The 12,038-nt window shown below is 34.8% G+C and overlaps 1 long non-coding RNA gene across 1 annotated transcript; it reads left to right on the top strand.

Moving 5' to 3' along the window:
- Nucleotides 1–94: 94 nt before the first annotated feature.
- LOC143250662 (uncharacterized) lies at nt 95–5,425 on the top strand. The gene is made up of 3 exons (XR_013028290.1): nt 95–189; nt 1,637–1,766; nt 4,959–5,425. It is a non-coding gene; the product is annotated as an uncharacterized LOC143250662 (long non-coding RNA).
- Nucleotides 5,426–12,038: the final 6,613 nt, after the last annotated feature.

Here is a 12,038-nt window from a genome sequence, read left to right as displayed (position 1 = left end):
TCTATACTATTATTTAACAAAAGTCCATGTGTGCGTCCACTTATGACTGGCGAACGTTAGACCGATTATTACCAAACCTGCCACGTACTTTTAGGGCTCCCCGCAGCGTGACATATGGAGGATCGTCGGCCGGATCTGACAGTCTATGTCACTCCCAGGGTCGCTATTTCTCACCCGTGCATTGAACAGGTACGTCAGCTGGTAATTTTATATGTGATGTCAAAGCACCTAGACATACTCACTGTTTCTTTAAGAGACATTCTTAAGGAGCCAAGCTGTTGTTATCATTAACATATCTAGTTTGTACACCATTCCATTGCCACCTAGTGATATCTGTTGTTCTAATTTAAATAAGTCTTAAATCAAATGAATAACTGTTATTAGTATAATAAACTCTTTCCTATACCTGGCATGACCTAATGATTAAGGTACTCGGCTTGTAATCTGAGAATTGCTGGTTTGAATCTCCTTCACCGAACATGTTCCCTTTTTCAGCCATGGAGGCGTTATAATGTGACGGTCATTCACACAATTCGTTTGTATAAAAGTATCCCAAGAATTAATGGTGGGTGACATTAACCGTGGGTGAACACAGCGCAGATATTCCATTGTGTAGCTTTCCAATTAACAAAAAAAAAATCCTTTTATACGTAATGTTTGTGTCTTCCTTAGTATATATATATATATATATGAGTAGCAACTTAGAACCCCATATCTTTCTATAGGACTACCCAGCAAAAAAAAAAAAAAAAGTATAACAAAACACTTATGTTTAACTATGTGCACGATTTTTAGAAATATGTTTACAAAAATGCATCACATTCTTAAGGAAATGCAAAAGTGAATCTCTTACAAAGTCCCCACAGTCCAAAATATACCGATTGTCAGTGTTAAAATTAATTACTTCCCAGATCATCCATGGATCCTACCTGGAGACTGCTTAGTGATACCGTATCATCTCTCTTTAAGTTAGTTATAAAAAAGTAGGTTAATATTTAACAATTATAGTGAAAGAAACTTGTATATTCTATCACTTCACGAAAGTAGAATGTTTCTTTCTTCTCGCGGACCGTTTTGATGGACCTGATTTCTTCTATAGTTGGTATAGATATTTTCATATTTCATACAAGTATCTCTTAATCTAGTATGTTTTGCCTCACAGAGAAATTTTCATAAAACAAAGAGGATGAATCTCTTACGTTCTTATCGTATTTACTGTAATAAATAAACTTACAAACAGAAAACGTGTGATTATCTTAACTCGTAATTTTTTCAGTTGTTTTCTAATTACCTTGAGTCATAATATTCTTAATTTCAGGAAGATAAGTGTCAAAATGTGAAGTAAAAGGTCTTGGAATTTTACTTTTGTAAAACTTCTATTTACTCGCGCCCCCTGCTAGTACAGCAGTATGTCTCCGGATTTACAACGCTAAAATCAGTGGTTCGATTCCCCTCGGTGGGCTTAGCAGATAGCCCGATGTGGCTTTGCTATAAAAAACACACACACTATTTATTCGCCATCTATCGGTAACGAGAGAATTAATGTATAAAATCACTCCTATAAAACCAATACATTCTACTTAAGTTTGTTTGAAGGCTCCATATTAATTCCTGTGTTTTTTTGTTTTTCTTGTAGCAAATTCACACCGGGCTATCTGCGGAGTCCACCGAGGGGAATCAAACCCCCGATTTTAGCGTTGTAAATCCGAAGACATTCCGCTCTACCAGCGGGGGTCGCATATTAATTCCTGTTGGAATCAGTATAGGTATTTAATGGCTTAGAACTTGTCTTATTTTACAATAGAACGTGCATAACCCTAACGAGATTGTTTGAACGTCCTATAATTAGTTTCTAACACTATTAAAACTTTTTGTAATAATTTTTATCATTAGTATTAACGACAAACAAACAAACCATTATGTGCAAAACATTAAAACAAACATACTTTTTATATTATCTTATATTATTAGTGTATTTATTGTCTCAACTTAATTATAATTGGTATTTTGCCCCAATTTTTTTGCGTTTAACAACAATTAAAACGAGAAGAAAGAAACAAAAAATATAAAAATAAAAAATATTTTGCATAAACAGAAAAATTCGAGCCACATCATCATATCAAACTTTTTACATGCTCTCGTCTATTTTTTGCACAATGAGCTTTTGCACACAAGTATATATACATATAGTATTTGTTCAATAATCTCATTAAAATGTATAATGCTTAAAATAATTTTGGAGGTCTTTAATGTATGGTTCACTTATGTTTGATTTTATTTAAGGTTTCACAAAATTGTTATCGTGTTAAAATATCGTTCAGAAACAGCATCTAAAACATATTTCAATGTCTACATTATCTGAATTTCAAAACATTTCCAACTCTCGAATTATTTTTGTAGACAAAAGAGCAACTTATTACACAAGTAGAAAGGGCCCTGCATCGCCAGGCGGTAAAGGCACTCGACTCATAATCCGAGGGTCGCGGGTTCGAATCACGTTACACCAAACATACTCGCCCTTTCAGCCGTTGGGGCGTTATATTGTTACGATCAATCCCACTATGAGCTGGTAAAAGAGTAGCCCAAGAGTTGGCAGTGGATGGTAATGACTAGCTGCCTTCTTCCCTCTAGTCTTATACTGCTAAATTAGGGACAGCTAGCGCAGATAGCCCTCATGTAGCTTTGCTCAAAATTCAAAACAACCAAAACCAAACTGAAAGTTTCCTCCTTCTTGTTTTAGATATTGTATTATGATGCACCACTTCGTGGCGTCCTGAGTAAAAACACAAAAATAGCACTTTTATTATAACTATAAAAATTTAATATTAATTGTCAGAAAATTCTGCCAGGTTCGTCGATATAGTTAATAAACTGATTAATATCCAATGAGGTTGCTGAAGAGCTTTTGGGACCATACATTTAGTATCCAAATGATGCCATCTTAAACATAAAATGATTATTGATGATTAGGATATACACTGCTGGCTACAAATTTAAGGCCAAAGAGAATTAAAAAACTATGCATTTGGCGTTGTTAGACTCAACCACTTATTTGAGTAGAGCTTCGAAAGATGAAAATAAAAAAAGAGAAAATAAAAAAATTAGCATTTAATAAGGAAAATGTCAACACTTTAAAGATAGCTTAAATACTAGCTGCTCAAAAGATTAAGACCATACCAAAAAGGAGTCCTAAACAAAGTAGGAAATGCCCAACAAGAGGTCTCAGTAGTGAGTTGCACGGCCGTCATTACGAATAACTGCAAACATTCGCTTTGGCATGGTTGATATGAGCGTTTGCAGAAGGCTGGCTGGAATGTTATTCCAAGTGGTGAAGATGGATTCACGAAGATCATGCACTGTTTAGAATTGACGTCCATTTCTATCGACTTCCCTTGCCATCCACCCCCAAGCATTTTCAATGGGGCTCAGTTCGAGCGAACACGCTGGATGGTCCAAAAGAATCACACTACTCGCCATGAAAAAGCCCTTTGTCCTGCGGGCATTGTGAAATGCAGCATTGTCCTGCTGAAAGATCCAGTCATTTCCACATAAGCAAGGGCCTTCAGTCAATAAAAATGTTCTCTCCAACATGCTAATGTAGCCAGCTGCTGTTTGACGCCCTTGTATAACCTGAAGCTCCATTGTTCCATGGAAGGAGAAAACACCCCAGATCATGAGGGAACCTCCTCCACTGTGTCGTGTAGAAAATGTCTCCCGTGGGGTCTCCTTATCGTGCCAGTAACGTTGGAAGCCATCTGGACCATTCAGGTTAATTTTTTCTCCTCAGATAACAAAACCTTCGTCCACTTTTCTACGTCTTATGTTTGGTGCTTCTCGGCAAAGTTCAACCGAGCTATTTCATGGTGTGGAAGGAGGCGTGGCCTTTAAAGACGTTTACGGTTTTTAAAGCCTTTCTCTCGTAGATGGCGTCTTATTGTTCTTGAGCTGCATTCTGCGTCCGTAAGGACCTTAATCTGGTTCGACGATCGGCTTGTGTCTTGCCGGACAACACATCGAATCCTCCTGCTCAACGTTGGCGAAATTTTGTTGGTCCGACCACTTGAAATTTTCTTTCCGTATCCCTCAGGGTCTTTTTAAAAAATTTGCAACAGCAAGTTTACTACGCCCAATCTCACCAGCGATGACACTTTGAGAGAGACTTTGCTTTTGCAGCTCGACAATTCTGCCACGTTCAAACTCTGTCAACTTTTTAGCCTTTACCATGTTTTTACCCAATGTAACACACGAGATGTCAGTGGGAAATGTTGACAACGCTAATGCTTGAACACAAATGACTAAATTTCGTTATGTGTTTACCGATTAACTCTTCGTTTCAGTATGGTCTTAAACTTTTGACCAGCTAGTATTTAGGCTAATTTCACAGTGTTCACATTTTTCCTATTAAATGCTGAAAAAGTTTTTTATTTTTATTTTCCCTTTTCTTATTGTCATCTTTCGAAGCTCTACTCAAATAAGTGGTTGAGTCTAACAACGCAAAATGCATATTTTTTTCTTTATGTTCATTGGCCTTAAGATTTTGGCTAACAGTGTATGAATAAAAAATCGTCTTTCAGATGTATTGTTCGTTTGTTTCTGAATTTCGCGCAAAGCAACACTAGAGCTATCGCACTGGCCGTCTCCAATTTCGCAGTGTAAGTCTAGAGGGAAGGCACTCACCGCCATCTCTTGGTCTATTATTTTACCAAAGAATGGTGGGATTGATTGTACGATTATAACACCCCAACGGCTGAAAGAGCAAGCATGTTTGTCGCGACAGCGATTCAAACCCGTGACCCTAAGATTAAGATATGAGTGTCTTAACCACCTGGCCATGCCGAGCCCTTTCAGATGTAAAAGTCATCTGGCTTTAAAAGAAGTATATAGTATCAGACAGATACCAGGACGATAAACAAAACATATATGGAAACTAAAAGATAATCCTTCTTGTTTCTTTTCAGGAAATCTGGACATTTTGGATGTCAAAAGAAGGTGTTCAAGGGGTTGAACAGAAAAGCATGATGTATCTTCATCATGTGTTTCACAATAAACATTTTTAATTATTCAACAATTTGTAGTCAGTAAATACAGAAGGTTGCATTGTTAGTGAGAACTATGTTCGATCTATTTTACGTTTGCGTACCAATTGTTGTTGTTTTTTTAATATTGCAATACTTGTTATTTGAAATGAATGTTCCGCCGTAGAATTAGCCTGGTAACACAAGAGAAACTATTCTAATGGAAATATAATATTAGGGCGATTGATGATAAAATAGAGATACATAGTCGTTGTTCTTTTTTTATTGTTATTTTTTAGCTAAGCCTATATTACCCTGAGAGAACAAGTCTGCATCCAGTTACTTAATTCGTGCTTAAGTGCGGATGTGATAAATAGCTAAGCTACTTAGTAATTCAAAAAGGAAAGGTTGATGTATTATAGCTGTGTTGTTTGTTTCACTAGAATTTCTGGACCATCTTAATTTAAAACAATGTGTGGTAATAATAACTAAAGAGATACGCTTAGTGGTTTGATGAGGAGGTTTTACTTCTCTTTGCGTCATACTTAGTTATAGACAAATTGCCCCTCATCTCGTATTAAAGGTAATTTTGCTCACGAAGTAAAGCTACCCTCGTGGTGCGTCGTAAGTTAAGAACGCTTAGATGACTGTTTCGCGTGTTTCGGAATTTGAAAGGAATCGTTCATCTTAGATTCTCTAATGTTCCTATGGAAATTCTCTATACGGTCGATGGCCAAACTTACTTGAATTTGGTCTGTTTGTCGCATTTTTGTAATTTTATAAGTTGATGTAATCTAATATATAGATCTAACAAAAACTATAAACGTTTCATTTCAACCTTCCTCTGCAATCAACTAAGAATCAATTTTTTCGCCCAGTAAGACAGAACTGGCACTATGAATAGTGTTCATTTTCTAGATTACTTTATAGCTGTTACTTTAGTACAATAAGCACTGTTTTTATTGAATACAGGATTGTCACTTGATATATGATGATTTAACAACGTGGTAAACAGGATGAGATACGTGCACAGTGAGTAATCTTTATTGTAACATCACTATGCACTAGGTACATTATAGGTTGTTTTTTATGGTAATTTGGTTTTATCACAGAAAAGCAGTGAACTATTTTTATTCTAAATTTACTTATCGTCGGGTATAGTAAACTAACGTGGTAAAATAGTCATATTTTTTTACAGTAGCACAAATAGATCGTAGGAAAACAGTGGGCTATTTATGCAACATTTACCTCCTTTCATCATGATTCAGTTACCATGGTATCCTATGAGAGACTTCCCTGTTCATTAGCGTTGGAAATGAACCCCATTCTGTTGTCAGACATAATCACTAAACAGATATCATTCAAACCAAAACTGCAATAGCTTCAGTTACTTCATTAAGTTTAAAATAACATGGCTTGTATTGGGCCTATAAGATCCGAGTTGTGTCTGGCCACGAACTCGGAAGAATTCTTTATGTCACGTGGCATTGTTGTGGTTGATATTGTTACCCATGGACTTAGGATCACGTGGTAGGTGGCATTATTGTAAATAATAATAGAAATATGTGAGGTTCAGATTTAGTAGAAACTATTTCAGCCAGTACCTCACATGATCTTGCTGTGTAAGAGAAAGTGTGTGAAAAATACATATCTTTGACCAGTTAGCACAAATTCTTTGTTGTTAATGGTAACAAGTTAAATCTGAAAAGAAAGTGTGTTCCTAATTTTGTTTTTAACATGATGCACGCCAAAATAGCTCATTCTGGTATGGGTTAAGGAATGGTTTTTCTAGGGGTTAGCCTGCTGTGAAACTGCCAGCCAGTCTTGCCTTTGCAGTCAAACTATCCAGTGCCAACCAGGTTAGGCTCAAGAACAGTTTATTGGGCATGTATACATTTAAAAAATGTGGTAACTCCTACTTGTGCAAGATATGTTTAGTGGTACTATGAAAACATCCTTAGGCGTTACTATTATCTGATGCAGTGATAGGTTATTGGAAGAGCTCTCAGCCTACTTTAATAACTGACCAATATGTCCAGAAGACCTAATTGTTATGGGTAAGATTTTATTTCTTTCTCTAGCATTTCGTACGGTCAGTTGGTTGAAAAAATAAAAAACGGAAAAGAAATGTTGTTCCATATTTTCCATATTTGTAATTAACTACTTTGTCTGTTAGGTTAATTGGTTTATAGAAACTGATACCTGAAAGGATGGTCCAACTTTTACTTCTCAAGCTAATGAGCGACATTTGATGACAAGACACTGGTCTGTCATCTTGCGATAGACCCCCCCCCAATGGCACAGTGATATCTCCGGACTTGTACCTCTAGAAATCGGGTTTCGATACTCGTGGTGAACAGATCACAGACAGTCCTTTGTGTAGCTTTGTGTTTAATAACAAACAAGCATCTTGCGATAAATACGCCATCTGTCTAGTTGGGTATTGCATAATTTGTTAGGATCAGATACGCAAAATACAAAGTTGAGATGACTAAGTTTGTTACATAAAGTTATGAATTTCACGCGAAGCTCTAAGAGGGCTAGCGCTAGCCCTCCCTAATTTAGCAGTGTAAGACTAGAAGGAAAGCAGCTAGTCATCACCACCCACCGCCAACTCTTGGGCTACTCTTATACCAACGAATAGCGGAATTGATTGTCATCTTATAACACTCCCACGGCTGAAAGGGCGAGCATGTTTGGTGTGACGAGGATTCAAACCTGTGACTCTCAGATTACAAGTCAAGCGCCTTAACTACCTTGCCATGCTAGGCCTATTTTGCAGTTAGCAACAAGAAATATATTTTGGGTAAATGTCTGTAGCAGAATATAACAATTCTGGTTACTTTTGTCACTGATTACTTTTACTTTTGTATTACGTTTCTGGTTGGAATATGTTTAACTATTTAGATTGTACAGTTTTGGCACACCTGGACAATACAAGTGGCATGACGTCATTGGACTTGAAAACTTGTCTAGCTACTAAATTGGTTTATGGCAATGGATATTTGTACAGGTATGATAGCACAAGTAAATTTGTCTTATATATTTGAACCAGTTTGAGTACATTAAATTATGCACAAGAAGGCGAAATATACAAATGTTCAACTTTTCAGCTTAATAAAGAATTATGAATAATATTGAGATGTAGTATTTTTTGGTGGAAATCTGTGGTGGTTAGTTTGGACCACAATGAGATATGAAACGTAGGTTATTCTGTGGTTTCCTAATGCAGTTAAATAAGATATAGCGTTTGATATAAAACTATAAAATTTGTAAGCAAATGACTTTTCACCGAGTAAAAACAAGCAGAGTTGCCCTAGAATGACCAATCAGATGACCTATCAGATGACCTATTGTTTTCACTAGTATTGATAAGGAGTAATAGAGATTATTTTAAAAACTGGTTCGTGGTTTGATGTGTTAATTTGGACATTTGATGACATTGTATGATTTCAAATTTTAAAAACTGGTTCGTGGTTTGATGTGTTAATTTGGACATTTGATGACATTGTATGATTTCAAATTTTAAAAACTGGTTCGTGGTTTGATGTGTTAATTTGGACATTTGATGACATTGTATGATTTCATATTTTAAAAACTGGTTCGTGGTTTGATGTGTTAATTTGGACATTGTATGATTTCAAATTTTAAAAACTGGTTCGTGGTTTGATGTGTTAATTTGGACATTGTATGATTTCAAATTTTAAAAACTGGTTCGTGGTTTGATGTGTTAATTTGGACATTGTATGATTTCAAATTTTAAAAACTGGTTCGTGGTTTGATGTGTTAATTTGGACATTTGATGACATTGTATGATTTCAAATTTTAAAAAAACTGGTTCGTGGTTTGATGTGTTAATTTGGACATTTGATGACATTGTATGATTTCAAAGCATGGAATAATATCACTGTTGCTGTCTTTATATGTTGACAGTGTGGCGGACCTCTGAAATTTAAGCAACCAGTTTGAACACAAATGATTTAAAAACTATACGCCCTGGTAAAAGATATTAACATTGATTGTGCATGAATATCTGTTTTGTTTGTTCACTTGTAATTATTTTTCCTTTGCTATAAATTTCGAGATTACAGTACATCATAAATATGATATAGAAAACAATAATTTGTCTTTATAGTCGCATGACTCTCTTTCATGGGTTCATCGTGAACTAGGCTCGGCATGGCCAGGTGAGTTAAGGCATTCGACACAGATACATTGTGAGATATATTCATCGAAATATGTTCCAATTATAGAAAAACAGTGAGTCAAATTCATGGTGATATAACTGTTTTAGTAAATTGTAAAATATCTTCTTGGTAAATATGACACTGCTCATCCTACCATAAGCTACTTAGTTGATAGCTATTACGTTAGTTACAGCCTAAGGTAGGTAGAGGAATTACTTTAGTACGTATAATAAAGCTATTTGTCATTTTAGATATACGAGTAAGTTTTGTATGATCTTATAATATTATTATCAATTGACAAAAAATGAAAACATGTTTACTGTCTATAGCAATAATTCCTGTGTCACATCAAAGTTCCTTTTCACCATGATGTGTTACAACATGACCATCAGTTATCAGGAATGAACTGTTAGTGTTGTGAGAACATTATCACTAAAGTCATGAAAGTAACAAATCTTTGTAAATTATTGATATTAAGTTATTTGAACACAAAGATGAGGTATTCTTCAAAGGGAGTTTGACAATGGAAAGCATACAATATACCCAAAGTGACTTCAGAATTTTCCCAAGATTTACTAAAAGGTTTAAACATTATTTTAAATAAAATTAAATAACAATTTTATAATAATTTTGGTCAGAGTAATACCATGAAAAATTTGTATTATTCTTATCTAATGTCCTTTACTGAGAGTTCATCCACACTGTATGTAGAGGTACGTACCGTTAACGGACGTTTATCACTCTTAGATGAAGCTGTTAGTCCAGAGTTTATGTCACTATGAGGACACAGTTACAACTAATACATGTGTTGTTATTAGTACTGCACGAGAGAAAAATACACTGCAAATACCAACAACATTACATCAGGTAAAACACCACTGACTGACACTTCAGCTACGACCAACCGTTTTGCATCAAGATGAGATAATCTCGCTGAAGAATAATATTAAACTGAAAGTCAACAAGAAGGAATGTAGAGGAAAACTCGATTATTCAACTGTTCACCTAGTCCATGTCTGTTAAAATTAAAGATATCTTGAAAAACTATGGAACAAACTGCAATTACCAAGTACTGTTTATACGACTTCCAACAGACTTTTGTTATTTTTTTAACCTCGTCTTATTCCTAAAATATTGCACAATTTACTGAAATCGGCTAACCTTTAAAACCTTCATATTAACATTAATATAAAACTAACATGATGCGTGCGTGTGTGTGTGTTTTCATACAGCCACATCGGGAAAATGGTGCTAAAAAAATTACTCTTCACACGCAAGATTCTAAACAAATGTGTCCACCTGTGAAATATTTTGAACAAATGTGAGACAGTGGCAAGTCCTCGGATTTACAACTCTAGAATCATGGATTCGATTCATCTCGATGGACACAGCAGATAGCTTAATCTGAATTTGTTGTAAGAAAACACACTAAATAAATGTGTATATTGTTATACTGGTATTATTTCTGATTTTCTTGCTGTACTAGTTGGAGTACCCGTCACATGGACGGGAGTTACGTAAATTCGTGATTAATGAAAGTTGATTTTAGAACATGAAGAGCTGCTTCCCTTATATGTAATGGTAAAACTGCATGGACTCAACAAATATTCATGTCAGATTTGATGGAAATCCATATACCGGGAGCAAAATAGAGGTAGAAAATGGAAAAACGTCCATAGAAACGGCAAAAAGCAAAACTAAAAACATGTATGTACTTCCATATCATATCATTTTGGCGAATGTCCATCTACACTCTGCGACGTAGTTACATGGACATACAACAAACAACAGATAGTACTATTATATAAATCTACCTTACTGGGGTCAGGTGTTTATTTACAATGAGAGATTTGAATAACATATTAAAAGTGTTTCCAGATCCTACACCTTAAAAACAAAACAACAACTTTATTTTGTGTCTTTATGAAATCAATGGGTGAACAGAATTATCTCGGTTTGGGTTACTTAACAAAACTCTAATCATAACAGCTGTAATCTTCCTTAATCATGAAAGAAAGTAATATAACGTAAAATTACTGTAAAGTCAACTAAAAATAAGGAATCTTAAGTCATTATTAGAAATATGACATTTGAAAGATCTTCTGGAGGAGACTTTGATTGATACAATGTGGATTTCAGTGACATTTGCAAAATAAATAATTACTTTAAATTTAAATCCATAATACGGAAAAAGCAAGTCAAAAATAACCATCACAAATACATATATTTGCTTTAATACGAGTAGGATTAACATAATAATTTAATGATATGATCACTTCGAAAATAACGTTTATGATCATATTCTCTGGGGCAGCTTAAAAACAACTATTTAACTCCAATCATAAATTTATTTTCGTAACAAAAAAACAGGTAGATGAAAAGGAAGGCCAGGAAGTTGAAATAAGATTTGAAAGCAAATGTGATAATAACGTAAAGAAATACGTTATTGGAGGATAAAATATCGGGATGATATTTGACGATAGAAAAGGTTTGAAATATGGAAATTAAAATGTTAAAAATAGGTATAAAGGAAGTGAATGAAATTAGGTGTTAAAATATATGGTAAACTATGAAAATATGGTTATAAAATAAACAAAGATTTAACATTAGTCCTAGCAAGTGTCAAAAATTATTTGACACAAAAAATTGCATCATTTATTTTTCAACTGATCACTATTTACTTCGCCGCTCGCTCAACGGCAAACTTGAGAATTAAAACGTTGAAATTTTTGGTTCGATCCCTGCAAATGGTATTGCATAGAAAGGGATATTATTAGTGGCATAACACTATGTTTATGTATGTCATTCTATTCCCTACAGCTACATTTGCTTTAGT

This window comes from Tachypleus tridentatus, chromosome 5 (genome assembly GCF_004210375.1).
Source record: "Tachypleus tridentatus isolate NWPU-2018 chromosome 5, ASM421037v1, whole genome shotgun sequence".
NCBI classification, from domain to species: domain Eukaryota; kingdom Metazoa; phylum Arthropoda; class Merostomata; order Xiphosura; family Limulidae; genus Tachypleus; species Tachypleus tridentatus.
The sequence above is the reverse complement of the archived record's forward strand: the minus strand, read 5'-3'. Positions and strand labels throughout refer to the sequence as shown.